This window comes from Natrix helvetica (assembly GCF_964273705.1).
Source record: "Natrix helvetica genome assembly, chromosome: 1".
NCBI classification, from domain to species: Eukaryota; Metazoa; Chordata; class Lepidosauria; order Squamata; family Natricidae; genus Natrix; species Natrix helvetica.
In genome coordinates this window covers 269,301,069-269,319,372 of record NC_138548.1, presented here as the reverse complement: position 1 = coordinate 269,319,372, position 18,304 = coordinate 269,301,069, and the positions used below count along the sequence as shown (strand labels likewise).

The 18,304-nt window shown below is 39.6% G+C and overlaps 1 long non-coding RNA gene across 2 annotated transcripts in view; it reads right to left on the bottom strand.

The window, feature by feature from the left end:
• Window positions 1-5,026: 5,026 nt before the first annotated feature.
• LOC309383236 overlaps window positions 5,027-18,304 on the bottom strand; it is a 43,810-nt gene continuing 30,532 nt past the window's right edge. Inside the window, exons 1-3 of one of the 2 annotated variants that reach the window (XR_014173801.1) lie at window positions 10,600-10,714; window positions 5,195-6,454; window positions 5,027-5,164 (exon numbers count right to left, since the gene is read on the bottom strand). This is a non-coding gene — a long non-coding RNA (uncharacterized lncRNA). Of the gene's footprint in view, window positions 5,165-5,194; window positions 6,455-10,599; window positions 10,715-18,304 lie in introns of those variants that run through there. The other variant, XR_014173800.1, reaches the window with a different exon arrangement.

Sequence of the window (18,304 nt, the reverse complement as noted above, 5' to 3'; positions counted from 1 at the left end):
AGCTCAACATCCCTCATGTCGGGGGTGCCTGTCGTGGCCCGAGCACTCCATTTTCACTGGCAGAGGCACCACGGGCCAGTCCTTCACTGTTTCCAGGGAGGCCCCATGGGCCAGATCTAAGCACCCCACGAGCTGGAGCCAGTCCCTGGGCCTTGAGTTTGACACCTCTGACTTAGGCCATGGAATATAGATTACACTGGAATGTAAATAACTATATTAGATTTTCAATATTATATGTATCTGAACACATATCACTTACATCACTGCTTTTATACTGATATCAGGATTTTTCCAACACACACAAAAATCTTGATGACAGAAAATAGTTGCACATGAAGTGAACCTTAGTGGCCCGTCATTTATTATATGAGAGTGTTCAGCAAAGAAGTGAAGACAGAATTATTACTTCAGCTATCTGTGGATACTGGCATTATTTTCTGGAAGAGGTTGCTATTTTCTGGTGAACTCAGAATCACATACTGCTGACAGATAAGGTGTTTGTCCCAATGCAAAGTCTCAAGGGCAACCTTTTCTTAAGCTGGTATATTTTGGAAGGACTGTAATTTCCAGAATTTGCCGCAGCACAGGGCAAATTCTTACAGTTTTCTCCAGGGGGACAAATAGCACGTTGGAGGGCAAATTTGGGAGAAGGAATATTGAAGAAAGATTGCATGGGGAAATTTGTAGACACTCCATTTTGAAATCTGATCACGATTCACGTCCAATCAACTCCTAAGAATAATAAAATAAATAAATACATTTAATGATATTCCTCTCAAAAGTTACCGTTTTTCTTTTGATACTATGTTGGTCACATCATAACTTGCTTTTCTTTACACGCAGAGTTCTTAACATTTTTACCACCTTTGTTTTGCTGCTTTCTAGGCCACACTGATATAGACTGTGTTCAATGAATCTCATCATAGCCATCTATTTGTCACATTTTTTTTTGTTTTAGATCCAGAAATAAGCAAGAACAAAAGGAACACATCAAGCTACTAGTTGGCCATTATATACAGTCAGTAGGCTTCATTCAACAACTCATGGATTATACATGCTTGTTGTAGCCTATATGGATTTTTTTGGTTCCCTTACCAACACAGAGGCTTTGAAACCAGTCTAAACATCTTTCAAATCTTTCCCTAATTGGTCCTCTCTCTGCCCAGTAAAGCTTGGCCCCATTCTGAGCAAGCCTAGCCAAGACACTGACTGCAAAAAGATTTTATGGCTCACAAAATCCTAACATTTACTTCTATGCCTGTACCTGGCACTCCCTTCAAACCATTAAGTTGTTACACAGGGATTTGGAGATGGATGTGAAGTTCACTTCTTCTGCCCAAACAAACCACACTGTCTCTTGCTGAATGGATTGCTGCTAATGGAGGCAGAAGCACTTGATGTCCAGATTACTCACCAGTTATTTTGAATGTTTGGCAATTGTCCTACTAGACCCTCTTAAATGAAACTCTCAAACCAACTTTTCTAACTTCATCCTATTGATTCTGGTGGCTTCAGTAACAACCAAGCCATTCTAGCCAATGGTTGGGATTATAGGTCAGCATGAGAACATTAATAATTGATTTCTAAAAACATTAATGTCTGGAAAAGGGGAGAAAAAGCCTTAATACCCCGCCTAGACAACTGTGAACTAGAAAAAAGAGTGATTCCACACAATATCTTCATTGCAAATTACCCTCCCTCATTTGATAGGCATGCAAAAAAAAAACCTAATCCAGAAGTCATTGATTTTCATTTGCAACTTTCTCACGCTCTTAATTATTTCTTCCATTTTTATCACTACATATAAAACAAAAATATATCAAGGAAAAGGTAGCATTCTGTGTGATCATTTTATAAGGTATCCCTAAAGATCACTATTTTGCAACACTATTTCTCTTCTATTTAAAGAATGTCCATTATATTTCGAATCAGAATTTCACCAGGACTACTCTAACCTCATTCAAATTTACAATCTGCTTTGCATTCCAGAGCAGGGGTCCCCAACACATGATCCATGGACTACCACTGGTCCACAGCATGCCAAAAACCAGGCCAAGCAAACAAGCAAAGCTCCATACATAGGATGCATACATTACACAAAACCACATCCCCTATGATCTGCGGAAAAGCCTCTCTCTATGGAACTGGTCCCTGGTGCCCAAAAGTATGGAGGCTGCTGTTCTAGAGTGGGTTAAGGAAAATTGCTACACAGAAAGACATGTAAATAGACAAATTTTGTCTCTGCTTCCCAAATTTTACTACTTCTCAGTTGGAACTATTCACAACATGGGAAACTGATAATGGAAAAATTCAACCACAGACATGGTCTGCATTTGATCGTGCAATCTTGATAGCACACACTGCTGTTGTTCAATAGCTAAGCTCTCTCAAACAGCCCATTCACTCTCCACTTGTGTTACAATGTTGGATATGGGCACAGTAAGGATAAATAACCCCAATGTTTATCAATGGATTATCAAATCCAACAATTATAGTGTATTGAAACATATTTCAGTTTTCATCTTTCCTATACTGACCCAATTCGTGATAATGGTTAGATGACATTTTTCTTACAAATTGCCCAAGAGACAAATCTCCAATACGGAGGTCCATACACTGTAGGGGTTGGTTTCAGCCAGTATGCACTGGTACAGGCGTACCGGTTGGTGAAATTTAGCGTGCCTTCCCGTACTTGTTCTCTTGGAGGCCTTGTACCGGAATGCTCTCTCTCTCTTAGCCTGCCCCCCCCCGCTTGCTCACCCCACCTGTCCAGTTGCCACTTGCTTGCTCGCTCGCCCCGCCCATCCGGTCTCCGGTCGCTCGCTTGCTCACCCCGCCCATCCGCACCATGCTTGCCTCGCCTGCTGCTTGCTGGCTCACCGATCGCCCCACCTCTGAGAGCCCTATTTAAACTGTGGTACGGACAACACACTTACCTTTTTTCCTGTTTGGCTCTTGTGTCGTTGCTCGCTAGTAGATTGGATCCTCGCCTCACTTGCCTTTCCTGCAAATTAAAACCAATGTTTTCCAGCATTATTGCAAAGAATGTTAAGGTATGTTTAATAATCGATGAAGCCTCAACGCTATCAATGAAAGCAGTTCTGACAGTTTTTGTTAAAGTCGAGGATTCAGAATGCTCAGCAACCATTTTTGTTGAGTTGTTGGAATTAGAGAAACAAGATGAGGAGAAAATATGTTCTGCAGCAATGGGAAACTTACGTAAAGTTAGGTTTATCACTGAATATCTGCATAAGAATTTAATAGCTTTCTGCTCCAATGGTGCTAATGTTATGCTTGGGCGAAAATCTGGAGTCAGTACCAGAATGGCTCAAGACTTCCCAAACATTGTAATCTGGCACTACTTGAACCACCATCTCCAACTTGTGCTGGATGATGCAATAAAAGAAATAAAACAAGTGAACCACTTCAAGGTATTCCTTGATAAGGTACACACCACTTTCCAGAAGTCATGCAAGAGCCAGAATGACCTTTTTCAAATCTCTGAGCAACTGGGCACTGAAATTTTGAAGATTGGCAGAGTTTTGGGACCAAGATGGGCTGCCTGTAGTTTAAGGTCAACCATAGCTGTGTGGCGTGCTTATCCAGCGCTACATCATTTTTTTCTGGGCAATGAAAGATTCCCAGGCATGGCTTCCCGTTTTTAAATTTTAAACAATTTTTTTTGAACAATTTGACCCCCATGATCGATATTCTAAATGAGATTTCTCTTCTGTCAAATGCCCTGCGGGGGAGAAACACAGATATCATCAAGGCAAAAAAATTAGTATTATGATCAATTAAAGCATTTGAAATGCTTAGAGGGGGAAAGGGCCCATATGAAAAAAAGGTTAATGCAATGCTAGCTTCAGAAGCCTTCAAAAACATAAAATTAATTCCAAATCAATGATTTGTTGCCCTTCTTCATGAAAACCTTTTGGCAAGCATCATCACCAATTTGAATAAAAGGCTGATGGATTGCGAACATCTAAAAACAGGTAGCCAATTGCCAGATGCAAACAAATTACACTTTATCACATATTTGGAGCCGGATTACTGGAACATTGAAGATGTAGTCGTTCCATGGGCACAAGCAGAGGCAGCATTGATTGAATTTTGTGAAATTTTTAATTATGAAATTGATTTGAACGACTACAGAGATTTTTTGGAAAATGTGATCAAACATCCAAAGATCTACAAAATTCCTGACAGTATCAAAAAACTAGAGATATTGTCAGGACAATTGCTGTTAGTTCAGCAGAGGCAGAAAGGGGGTTCTCAAAAATGAACCTCATATGTTCAGAGCAAAGAACCTGCCTAATTGTTCCAAACATTAGTAATCTGATGACGATAAGCGTTGTTGGCATGCCTGTTGAGAGATGAGACCCAATTCCTGCAGTGAAAAAGTGGCTCAGAGCATCACACGACTGATTATCCACGAGTAAAGACCAAGAAAAGTGTAACTGAGGAGCTGGAAGCCTAAGAACAATCTGGAAACATCTTCAATCACAAAATCTATAACACAAGTAAGTATTTGAGTGTATCTCTTTCATTGTGTTATTCTTATGTAAGGCGTAAGTGCATGCAATTAAAGTCTTCCTTTCTGTGTCTCTTTGTGCTGGTTATTGGAGCAAGGTAGTGAGGTGGTGGTGTAGAAGACCAGCAAGGCAGTCATCTTTCCTCTGTAATTAGCTGTTTTATTGTTTTGTGTGCTGGTTTCATCCTTAATGTAGTTCATGCAAATTGAAGAGTTCATTTCTGTGTCTCCTTGTGCAGGCCATTCATTGGAGCAAGGTGGTCAGTCGGTGATGTTGAAGACAAACAAAAGGACAAACCATCTTCCTTTTCTATTATTTTGTGTGCTGGTTTCATCCTAATGCAGTGCATGCAATTGAAGAGTTCATTTCTGTGTCTCTTCTTTGTGCAGGCCATTCATTGGAGCAAGGCGGTCAATGATATTGAAGGCTGGACAGTCATCTTCCTTCTGTAAGTAGCTCTTTTATTGTTTTATGTACTTATTTTAATCTTGTTTAAGTAGTAAGTACACAAAATAATACATTTCCTTTTTTTATATCTTCTTTTTGTAGATCATTCATTAGGGCAAAGAATTCAGTGACATCGACTTGGCTACTCCCACCTGGTCACATGACTGTCAAGCCACTCCCACCTGGTCACATGATCCCTAAGCCACTCCCACAAAACAGGCCACACCTACAGAATAGGTTCTAAAAAAATTTGAAACCCACCACTGATACACTGGTAACCTGAGAGTCAGATTAATTCTGAAGATGCACATCTTTTGGTAGACTAATAGATTTATATCTCTAAAAAGGCTAAATGATAGCTTGTTGGGCAGACAAGCAGAAAATAGGCAGGGAATGAAGCATGAAAAAATCTGGGAGGTGCAATGAAAGAACTGCATTGTCTTCACCCTGACCCATCCTCCAGCTCGATGACTTGTCAGAAGGGCCGCTGTGCATGTAGGGCTAGAAGGGGAAATTGGAAGGACTGCTGTCAATTTCACCCTCTTCCAAATGCACCAGATAGGTCTGCCAGGCTGCCTCAGTGCTAATAGAACAGAATCACAGCTGGGTGTACCTGGAAAAAAAATCTTTTTAAAATATATTTTTTATCAAATACAGATTAAAAAGAACAAAAATATTAAAAAGAAACAAAGAAAATAAGGAGGAATAGTTAATAAGTAAGAAAGGAAAGAAAAAAGAAAGAGAAAAGAAAAGGCTTTCAATCTTTTTAGCAATGGTTATAAATATAGTCTGCCTTCTTTCTTCAAAGTTACATCATAATTTCCTTCTTTCTATAAGCTGCCCTTTCTAATCTTCGAAACCATAAATCACAAGTTCATTTTTCTCTCTTTTTTTTTCTTCAGCAAAAGTCCTTAAGCTGTATCCAGTCACTGATAAATGTGGTTGTTGATATTTCTCTAATCAAATGAGTTAATTTTACCATTTCTGCTAATTTTGTCATCTTCCTCCATTGTGGATATTTCCAAGTCTTTCCATTGCACTGGAAAATTCTCAATGAGTGTACAAAATGATGCCATTCCAGAAGCACAGAAAACCTATAATGCACTAATTTTGGAAAGAACCAGCAACAGATGTTTTTCTCTATTTAAATTATTTGGCAGCTGTTTTTCTCCCACAAAAAGCCTTTTTAGTAAACTACTAAACAAATGTGTAGTAAATCCAAAGGATGTGCATAAGTACAGTAGCCCACCAAAACTCTGAACCATGCTTTGTGAAGCACAAGTCAGGCATACTTAAGTCAGATGTCTGGGTCTCCTTGCAGTCCAAGTCCAAATGGTTGTGATGGGAAACATCAGTTGACTGGAGGGGAAGGACATGCTTCCAACAATTTCACATGGCCCACAGAAGATACCGGAGTGCATTGCCATCAAGATTTTGGGATCAGGCATCCTGGATCATTCATAAGCCAAGACCTGTGTTGGGAGAAAATGGAGGATGTTATATTCTACCTGGAAGAGCAAACAAGGAATAAAATTGCTTCCACGGTGGGTTGGGGAATGTTGGAAAGTCAGAAAAATGTTTAGCAGAATGTCTTCACTTCATTTGATGAGACACGCAATGATCCTATACAACAGATGGACAAATATTTCCACCAGTTTTTTTATTGTTCCGAAAAGAAGACAAAACGTAGACCTATCCTTCAGAAAATAGTTAGCTTCAAATCACATTTCTCTTTTGCATTGTCTTCCGAGCTGATTTTACTTCCACTGAGTCAAGCAAGATGTCTCTGGCCTCCAATCACTTGTTTTGTTGAGATTGGCTCAGAGATGTGACCTAAAGATGCAAAATGTTACTAGCTGCATAGATCAAAGCAGTGCAACAAAAGGAACAGGGAAATCAACCCAGGTGCTAGTCAAGTATGGTGCAACATACATTAGAATGAGAGTGTTAATATAAGGCATCTGAAGGACACCAGCTTTAGCTGAAACCAATCTCTCTTGTGCTGCTGGGTGATACAGGTGAACACATCTGGAGATCACTAGGTTGGAAACTAGACAGTAGCATTTATGTCCACATAGTTCCTATATAATAAAAGTCCTTAGTACAAAGAAGGTGATAGTCACAGGAATATCCTGTCTTTATATATGGGTAGGAAATTGTAGTCATGATCTCTCTTAGTGCAGTGCAACTCTATGTTTACTTTTCAGGAGACTTTTGTACTTATCTCTTTTAGCCCTCCTCCCCGACTTACTCAAATCACTCATCCAGACCATTTTTATGATGGGCTAATGCTAGCAGAAATACAAATAAATGCTGCTATTAAATATCTTCTATAATTAGTAACTTGATTTCTAAAATGAAATGAAAAATGTAATGTTCCCCCTATTAGCTCACTGAAAGCTAAAATCTTGTTCCATGACCTGATAGGGCCATGCCTTCTAGTTTCTAAGAATACTTAATAAGGTAATGTTTAGGAGATTACTATCTTTATAGCCCTTGTCTTATTGCAACTGTGTAAAAACAAAATGAAACATACAGGCTGAAGGGGAATTCCAAAAAAGACTGTTGAAGACTGTTTGTTAAAATACTGTTTTCTGTCCAAGATGTAGTAGGACAAGGCTCCATTGCAATGGGTCTGGTCTGGATGCTTTTGCCAAACATAACTACCTCCCTTTCTCTTTTTCATATCTGTTCTAATTTTCCTAGCTAAATGATAATAATCTATAATCAGTTTGCCTTTTGAAATTCAGGCACCCAGGCATTCATAGATGAGCCTGTTGATCGTCAGTTGTTAGCATGAGTGACAGCTTCCAGTGCTGCCTGTTCAGTTTAAATTCTTACAGCTGGCTTCTTAAATTTGCAGGGATTGAAAGTTGTAAAAGAAATGTGCCATATATCTGTCTTTAATGATTAGGCATACTGGTTCTCTACTAAAAGCAAAAGCTGCATGAGAATAAGGCTAATGCAGACCTTAGTCACTTAAGTTTTCTCCTGTAAGACCTCTCCTCTTGCTCAATGTGTAGCCTGACCTTTCCCTGAAGCCTCTGGAGCGCAAAAAATCAGCCTGTGGGCAAACTGGAAGTTCCAATTTCCTCGTAGTGTTGATTTAAGCCCTCCGGAGGCTTCAGGGACCTTCAGAAGGCTTCCCTGAAGCCTCCGGAGGGCTTAAACCGACCCTATGAGCAAACCGAAAGTGACTTCTGGTTTGCTCGTAGGGTCATTTTTAGTTCTCCGGAGTCTTCAGGGAAGCCTCCTGAAATCCCTGAAGCCTCCGGAGGGCCTCCGGGGGGACGGGGGAGGCTGTTTTCACCCTCCCCAGGCTCCTATAAAGCCTCTGGAGCCTGGGGAGGGCGAAAAAAGCATGCAAAAATGGGGGGGAGCACCTCTCATGTGTGCATGCACACTGGGGGTTCGCACATTGCATTATGGGTACAGCACGCCCGCGCACGACCCCGCCCCCTGCTCCCCCCCCTTATGGCACACGAGTCAAAAAAAGGTTCGACATTTCTGGTGCAGGGTCTGCTTGGACGCGGAGTTGAACAAGATGACCTATAAGGTTGCTTCCAACTCTGTTAATCTGGATCAGCCTCAGTTCAGAACCTATAGGATAGGACAGCAAACTTGATAGATTCTGCTGACAGATCTTCAGAAGCCCACTAGAACCATAGAGGTAGAAAGAGATTTGGAGATTTTTTTAAGCCAAATCCTTGCCAGACATGGATCTTCAACCTACCCCAGGCAAATGGCTATCCAATGGGTTCTAAACCTCTAATCCAGTGGGTCTCAACCTTCCTACTGCCGCGACCTTTTAATACAGTTCCTCATGTTGTGGTGACCCCCAACCATAAAATTATTTTCTGCTTTCCGTATTTTTTCAAAAATATGTGTTTTCTGATGGTCTGAGGCAGCCCCTGAGAAAGGGTTGTTTGACCCCCAAAGGGGTCCCGACCCACAGGTTGAGAGCCGCTGCTCTAATCTGTCCCCAGTATGTAGTCAATTTCTCTGGATGCAAATATATTTATCTTTTTAATGTAAAAAATATGAGCTGTGGACTTTCACTGGTCTTGAACTCAGTGGTAATTGATTGGGGACTATGAGCATTCCCATGTTAGTTGCCAAATAAAGTAAACAGTTTTGCCTATATACTATGAATACGGCCAACAATAGGAGAGTTGGACTAATCTCCCTTGGGGACAATTCAAAATACTATTATTTCAACTATTTGAAAAAACATTTTTTCAATACATTTGAGAACTTTTGAAGAAGTGTTTCACTTACTCCTAACAGACATACAGTATATTTAATGGGAACATGAAGGAGGTCCTCCTTGGTAGATGCTCATGGTCTATAGAATTCCTTACCAAGGAACAGTAGTTTAATTTCCTTACAATTTTTATTTTGGTAGACTTAGGGACAAGAGGGCAGGGGGTGTAATGGCTCAACAGTTAAACATACGAGCTTGTCAGCTAGAAAGCTAACAGCCTGGGTTCGAGACCCGAGTGCCGTGCAACAGGGTGAGCTCTCGTTCCTGCCCCAGCTCCTACCCACCTAGCAGTTCAAAAGCACACAAATGTGAGTAGATTAATAGGTATCACTTTGGTAGGAAGTTTACAGCATCCCATGCACCTTCGGGGTATAGACATGCTGCTCACATTACCACAGAAAATGTCTTCAGACAATGCTGCCTCCCTTGGCCAAGAAATGGACATGAGCACCATGTCCTTATCTTTAGGGACAAGGAACCTCAGTTGACGTCCTCCAAATTGGTTGAAATTCAATTCCCATAATCCCAATAGTTACTAGGCAACTATGGGGAGTTCATGCTCAACACACATGAAAGGCATGAAGTTGTGAAGAATAGTCAACTTCCAAATTCAACTTCCAGGACTTGAATATGGATATTTACTATTTTGAAATGCCTGTGTTTCCAAGAAAAAAATTAATAATGGCCATAGTAATCCATACTGATTTCTCAACATTCCTTTATTAGTCCCATGTTTTCAAAGGAGCTTCAGTCTGTTCTGGTCCCAAAACTAGGAATTCAAAATAGAGATAGGGATATTTAGTAGATTAATTATATTGTATAGAACATGCAAGCTATGTATGCTATTTATATTGAGATCGGGCTTGGAAATCAGTCCCTTAATTTCTCTTTCTGTTACAGCTTGGGATTCATGCAAACCTCTTATCTTCACCTATATAGTGATTAAGGTTTCCTTGCTTGGAGAAAGGGTGGGGGAGCCACTGTGAAAATTAGCTTAATTGAGAGATCAGACATTTTGTTCTAGCTGCTTCTTTTTTGGCTACCAATTTCTCTTAATATCATTCCTATCTAGCAGAACAATACCATACAATCACACTTATTTTAGTAATAAAGTCATCATGATTATCATTGGTTATCAAGAGATAACACACACACACACACACATTCACACACCACCACCACCACCCCTGGACAGAGAGCAATGTCAGAGGAATTCAAATCAGACAGATCATAATCTTCCAGTGATCAAAAAGTAAATCTACGTTCAGTTTTAATCTAGGAATATTTTTCCTGCTTATAGTTCAAGTCCACACAGAAAAGAAATCCTGTGCTGTGATAGGTTTTGTGTCTTACTTTGAAGAAGAAAAGATGTAAGCATCAAGGCCAGCTGAGATTCTTTGTCTGGGATTTAGCTAGCTGTCCTCATTAGCCGAAGAACAATACCAAAGAAAAGAAACTGCTGATAGAGAGAGCTGCTCATGTAAGCTTTATGCCTTTCATGGTTTTTTCATCATGCCAAGTAATTAAATCACTCTGAGACAGACCCTACCATACATGGGCTCATGTTTCCTAACCACAGATGTGCACATTTTAAATTTCTCTCCTCAAACATGGGAGAGGTATCATTTATCTCAGAGCTAGGGCAAAAGACATTTTGCTCTCCGAAGAGCATAACAAGATGTCGTCTGCCTATCCAATCCACCACACTGCATTCACTGGGACTGACTGAAATAAAATTTGCACAGGTTTAAACGGAACCAAATCTCTTTCATTAAAAAGTACAAATAAACAAAACAATAAAAGAAAAGTTCACATTTATTCTGATTTAGTACACATAATTTCACCCTGCATACGCATATACTGTAACTTTAGTTGGACTTAAACAAAAGAGCTCCTATCTGTTATTTAAAACTTCAGAAACGAAAACATAGTCAGCCTTCCAGGAACGTTTTTCCTTTATGATTCACTTTCCATCACAAATATTCTATACTTTCAAGGCTAAAGCAAGCAATTCATAAGACTACAGGAAGAAAACAAAAGCTCCTGAGATTATTACATTTTAACTCAACGTGAATAACAAACCCCTTCCACCACCACACTTGAAGGTCAAAGACTTAATATTGGAAATGCAATGTAGGCTATTTTCCTGCCTCTAGCACTGAGTAGCTAAGCTCCAAGGGTAAGAACATAGCAAGGGTTGCACTGGATCAATAGGCCAATCTCACCACCTATTGCTTACATAGAGACCAACTTGATGCTTTTGTGAAGCTCACTAGTAAAACAGAATGAAATAATGCTTTCACGCTAGTGTTTCCCAGCAACTAATACTGAAATGATTACGACCTCTGAATTTGAAGCTTTTCGTTTTGTTCTCTTTTTTTTGAGCAAGGCATCCATTTCCTAAAACAGAACGGGGGAATTAAAACTTCCCACCTTCTGTGGGGCTGTGAAAAAGATATCGGGTGATGTAGTAGTATTAGTGGAAGAGGCATGCTGCATTTCTTTTACCTGCTTCTGTTTGTCTGTTTTTGAGGGAGAATAAGAGTGGAAATGGGGATAGAAGGTTCTAGAAATCAAGTTGCTACCCTTTCTTCCAGGAAATCCATCAGCCCCTCCTACTCAAAAATATGCTTTTGAAATTCAGAACTCTCCTGCTAAATTTTGATGGAAATAGCCCTAGGATTTTCAAGATAAAAGTAAGGTATGGTCATTACATATGCCCATCTCTAGTCTAAAGGAATATAAAGTCATAGTTTCCTTAACACTGCCTATTATTTGTGTGGTTATCCTCTTGGGACTGGGATAGTGTTTGATTTGTAATTTACCTTCAAGATATATTATTATAGTCACCCAGAGTCATTGGATACAAGATGGGCAGCAAATAAATTTCTTAAATAAACAAATTATGATGTTGAGCTCCAAATGATTAATCTCAAGAGTTTTGACACTTCATTTTCTTTGTTTACTTTTTACTTGTCCCGATTAAAAAAAAATATCTGACATATGCTGGATTTTCTGCATATTTTCCCTGTGACATTTAAATAAAGTTTGAAAATATTGGGATCACTGTTTCTGTTGGTGAAACACTGATAGACCTTACTATATCCTGTGTGCTATCAAGATGTGTCCTATCCTGTAGAAAGGGATTCAGCTCCATCCTTAGAAGTGAAAGAATATTGCTTCTTTTCTATCACAACAATTGATATTACCTCAGTTTACACATCATTCCTTTCTGGATGCCTCCCTGATTAAATTCTCTGTCTCAGGGTCATTCCTAATATTTCAGGCAGGTGGACAATAGCATGTCCACAGGATCAAACAATTTGCTTTATGGGTCATGATACTTACTTTGTCACAAAGGCATACTATTCTAGGAAGCAGTTCCCAGGTTTTTTTTTTCCAGTTTGTATCTAATGATAACCATCTATTACTGGTTTCCTTTCCTTTCTTTATGCCCGCATTTCAAGTCTGCTATCATACACAAAAGATTCTCCCACAAAATAATCTTTTACAGTATGCTACATGAGACTTTCCATTTTTGCTTCAACACACAACATCCGTTACCTGTGTAGAAATCATTCAAACCACCCCAATTAACTCATTCCTTGCTTTTTTCTTGAATTTTTTTTACTTAAAGCTTTTTACTTAAAATTGCAAAATGCCACTATTATAGTGGCAGCATTGTGTTGGTAATTTTCTGATGATCATAACAAATATTATCTAGCTTATTACTGCCATGATAGCTATTTTATCACTAATGATACCACTGACCAAAGGCAGGGGGGAAATATTTTGGTGAAAACCTAAACACCGCTTGTGAATGATGAATGTTATTTAAATTTATTTTTGCCATTCATTTACTGATGAATGTTTAGATTTTCTTTACATCTTTGTACTTTACAGACCTACTAATATGACAATGCAATATGCATTCGGGAACAATTTGAAACTGCTAGCATCAGTATAAAAACACTAGTATGGGATTGTTCAGCAAATGTTTTTGCTGCTTTGACTTTTCTTTGGGCTCTTTGGTTATTATGTTCTACTATCAGTTTCTGTCCTATTTCTGACTTATCACTTTTTGGGAAAACAAAAAAAAATTAGTCATCTCTTCAGAATAATATCATCAAACAACAACATCTCTCTATCCTGGGTCCTTGGGAAAGACTCAATAAGTGGATAAAGCTACTAATCCAATCTAAATATCTGTTTGCCTGTGTGATAAACCATAATAATTGTTGCTGCTGTTTTTTTATTAAATGTGTATGTGGTCCGACTCATCAGGTCTTCAGATTCATTGAATTGTCCCCCAAATCAGCTAAATCACTTTTTGATGGTAAGTTCAAGCAGTTTGGTTCCATTTGGACAAAAAAGGCTCCTTCCCTTTTCACTGAGTTTCTCCTAAAAATGTTCCATGGATTTTACCAAATTAATCTCTACTATGTGCTATACCAGCAATCCTCAGCCTTTCTGGCTCCATGGACTGGCAGTGGTGGTGGCAGTGCATTGGGGGGGTGGGGGTGATTTCACATATGTTTGCCTGCTGCTTGTGTGGACCATTTCCCAATAGGCTGCGAACCAGTCTCAGTCCATTGAACAGAGGTTGGGGACCCCTGTGCTACCCCAATATTTAATCCAATGTTTAAAACCTAAATGGATAGCATTTAGAGAGAGCTGCACTAGAAATTCTAGCTTCCAATTTTGTAGCTGGTTTGCAAGACTTCGTGAGTATATTTCCCCATCATGCCAGAGAGAGAGAGAGAGAGAGAGAGAGAGAGAGAGAGAGAGGGAGGGAGGGAGGGAGGGAGGGAGGGAGGGAGGGAGGGAGGGAGACAGAGACAGAGACAGAGACAGAGACAGACAGACAGACAGACAGACGACAGACAGACAGACAGACAAACAGGACAAGTTTAGGATAGGGGAAAGAAATCATTTTGTATGCTGCTTTTCATCTGCTTATATGCTTCTTAGCCTGGTCAAATGAAGTTTTCTCAAACTAAAAAAAAATCACAAGGTAATTCAAGCCAGGCCAGGGAAGTGCTCTCTCTCTCTCTCTCTCTCTCTTCAGATTTTGAACCTTGTCGGTTGCAGCCTGCCTAGAGAGACTCCATCCTATGAGTTCAAAAATACTGCCTTCCAAATATATATATTTCTTTTTGCTTCTGCTGAGTTTGTCACTGACTGGGTAGAACTTATCCCCTTCAAGCATGTGTTGGGGCAGGAGAACTGGAAAGGAAGCAAATTATTACAAACAACTTTCCCTGAGTGAGTTCATTTACATTCCCAGGCATGTAGCTGGCAACAGCATCCAGGCCTCACTCCTTTGCCCCCCTCCCCGCCTTCCCTTGGCCTCTCCTCTCCCCTCCTTCTTTCTCTCTCCCTCCCTCCCTCCTTCCCAGCCTTAATGACTTCCACATGGGTCTCTGGCATTCTGAGCATTGTCTGAAATCTCCAAATTTAGAAGAAATATGAAAATTGTCAAGCACGCCTTCCTCGGGGGGTAAAACCAACATTCGCTTGAACTGTTGCAGGTCAAGGCAGCAGGGCCACGTGACCGAGCCTTAGCGAATGGTCTGCTCAGAGCTCCTGACAGATGTGGCCGACAGCCATCCAGCATCATCTTTCAGCTCATATAAGGTAAAAGTAAAAGGTTTTCCAGACTTTAAGCAGTGAGGAAAGAGGACCACTTGTGCCAGCTGCTTAAAAGAGGAGTGGCGACTGGGAGGTTCCAGTAGCCCCTCTATAGTTTGAACAGATGAAAAGGTCCCCATCTTCTCCATCCACTCCATGGGCCTGGCATACGACAGGTATGAGCAGAAATTTCAACCTGTTGAAAGCAGGTATGTTTCTAACTGATGAACATTTGCAGAATTTTATCTCTCTCTCTCTCTCTCTCTCTCTCTCTCTCTCTCTCTCTCTCTCTCTCTCTCTCTCTCTCTGTGTGTGTGTGTGTGTGTGTGTGTGTTTCCTTATTTCTCTGTCTCTCTCCATCATTTGTGTTAAGTTGGCTTTATAGCTTTAGTTACTTGCATCATTATTTGGGTAATATGAAAATATCATGATGGAACAAACTGTCTGTGACTGAATTTCCCATTCTGTTCTTAAACTATACATAATTTTACATGCTTAAAGTCACTTTGCCTTCAATTTTTCATCACATAACTTTCTAAGGTGGGGGTTTTTTTACCTGAAAAGAAAAAGATTGGGATGCCCTTTGTGGTAATGAAGGGAAAATAAAGAACCTACCTCAAGCAATTGGAGAAGGGGTGGGGTGGGGGAGGAATCTGTTTGTTGGAAGCATCTTTATCTATATTTGCCAGTCTCCTCTCCTCTCCAGACTTTGAGAGCTGATGATGGGAAACAAAGAAGCTATCAAATAAGAATTATTTCTTAATTTTTAGTAGTACCGTGACATGCCGGTCTCCTTATTTCAGCATCCTGAGGTTTTTCTCTAGTGATGATTTTTGATCTTGAGAGTTTCGAGGCACAAGTGAAAGAGTAGAAAGATTTCGGTTAAGAAACTGAAATGGTTTTGATTTTAGGACCGTTAAGCCTATAACTGCTCCTGTTTCTCGCCGCCATCCTCCCATGCTGTGCACCAAGCACAAAATGCCTACAAAAATTAGTATCGATGTGACCCTGTACTTTTCCAAGGAAGATAAAGCAGTTCATCTCTGATGGTTGCCAGACACTACAAAGGCAGACTCTAAAATGCAGATGTCTCATACACCAGAGCTGTTCTGGTATTTGTTTGTTCCAGAGAATGTGTTCCAGGCTGGAAAATAAAAACCAGAAATATTTCCAGCCGAGACTGCCTTCCTCACCTCCCACACTGCAGTGGAAAAAGGCAATAGATCACTGTGACTTCCCAGGGCTCTTGTCGCCAAGGTGGAGCCAACCTAGAGGCAGAGGTGCTGCTCAAGTTAGAGCAGCTAAAAGCTTCACGGGCATTAAACAACCCAGTGGGGAAAGATGTCTGGTTTTGTCCATTTGTTTCACCCCTGCCCCCCAGTTCTTCTGGTAATGTGATCCAGGCCAGAACCAGCAGTGGAGATGCTGACTATTCAATCCGTCCTTGAATAATCAGTCAGCCAAATTTTCTAGTAGAAAGATTTTTTATAGGAAGGGATTCTGTTTACCGTTGTTGTTTTTTTGCTCTTGACAGCAACATTTTAGGGGTTTTCTCTGTGCTCGGTTGCTTTTTTGGGGGATGTTTCATCACCCAAACTAGATAACATCATCAGTGCTAGTTATGACGTTATTTAGTTTGGGTAATGAAAAGTTTGCAAGAAAATAACCAGAGAGCACCATGGATCCCTCATTTCAACCTTGAACTACAAATATTCTCCTCTATCAGTCATGTTTTAACATGTCGGTAGAAATTAAATGTGTTACGTTGTTAATAGATCCACACATTTTTCTTTCCAAAGGATCCCAGATACACAAACTACCTCTCTGCCACCTTTAGCATTTAATCACTTTCTTTTTTCCCCTCCCTCATTATAATATAGGAAGCAATATGAGCAGTATTAATGTTTTTTTCAAAACGCTAATAACTCATAGGAAATGTGGTATCAAGATTTAAAGCGCTGAAGCCAAAAAAGACAGCTGACAAGGAAGGGAATTATTTTCTTGCTATAGTGAAATAAAAACATGCACGTGCATATTCAGATTTCCCAAAGCAATTATTTATAGGAAAGTCTGTGTGTCTAGACAGGGTACAATGTTAAATAGTTCCTGGAGAGAGTAATATTTCCTTTCCTACTTGTGAAAACAGGGTCTGGAAATCATTTAAGTTTCTTTCCCCCATCCTACTTTTTTTTTTTAAAGAGCAGTTTATAAATCACATTTACAACTTTAAATAGTTTAGAAAACTATTCTGATTCTGATGAAAATCAAATCAAATGCCTCCTCATTTTCCTTCGCTTTTCCAAAATAACATTTCAATTTATCCCTCTTCATAAAATGTCATGGAAGAAGTACAGATGTACTTCCCAAGACTGACCCTAATCATTATTACTCCTGCTTAGTTGTTTCTTTTCTATTCTTTTTTATTGTAGGGAAGCAGCCAAGAATTGACCATATATGTTTTTGCAAGACCTATCAAATCAACTCTGGGTGTGAGATTTCATAGTAGTGAAATCAGAAATGATTCATAATTGAATTCAAATATCATTTTAAAGCTCATAATGCAGGAAAGAAAGCAAGAGTTGATGTAAGTTAGCCTCCTTCAAGCTACCAGACAATATTCCTGAGATACTGCAGTTGTTAAGAATTGTTAGACAGCTGTGCTTATATCTGGAAGACATAAGGCTGGGGGAAGCTGCTTATGAAAATGCTCATAGGTTTTAATGTCTTGACAATTTTTTTTTCTGTTTTGAAAATATTAGCCTAAACACTGACTATAGGATGCAGGCATCTGCCTCCTCTATGGAATAATTGTCTTTATATTTTATTATCTTCATTGTGGGTTAGTCGAGAAGGGCAATTGCATCTGCTGTCTAACTTTTCACTGTTGTGATGCCCAATCACAGATGTTGAGGTTAGGTCCAGAAGATGCTGACTTTTCCATAAGTTATATTCAAATACTGGAGAAAGGAACCTACCTTTTCATATAATTTGGAGCATATAATCTTTTTTTAGCATTCAATCTTTTTAAAAGAAAGTTTTCTTATGCTATAATAAACCCTAATTAGAATGGATACAATTGTGTTAACTTACATTGTGCCAGAGGTAGTACATGTATTTCTAAATGACCATGCAACTTTATTTTACTACACAATATTGGTGGAACAGTTGCACTGACCATTATTGGTATCTGGGGATGGGGGCTCTTGTGCTAAGTGATAAGAAAGTTACAACACAGCCTTGTGCATAAGTAATGGTGCAACCACATATGGCTAAATCCCAGAAAGATATGAATAAAACTGCAATCTGAGTGTCTTTGTTTAACAAGATTGTAGGTGAAGGGATTTGGCAATGCTCAAACAAGGCAGACCAGATTCTGAATGATATCAATTCCTAACAGGATCAGCGCTAGTAATTCATCAAAAATTTG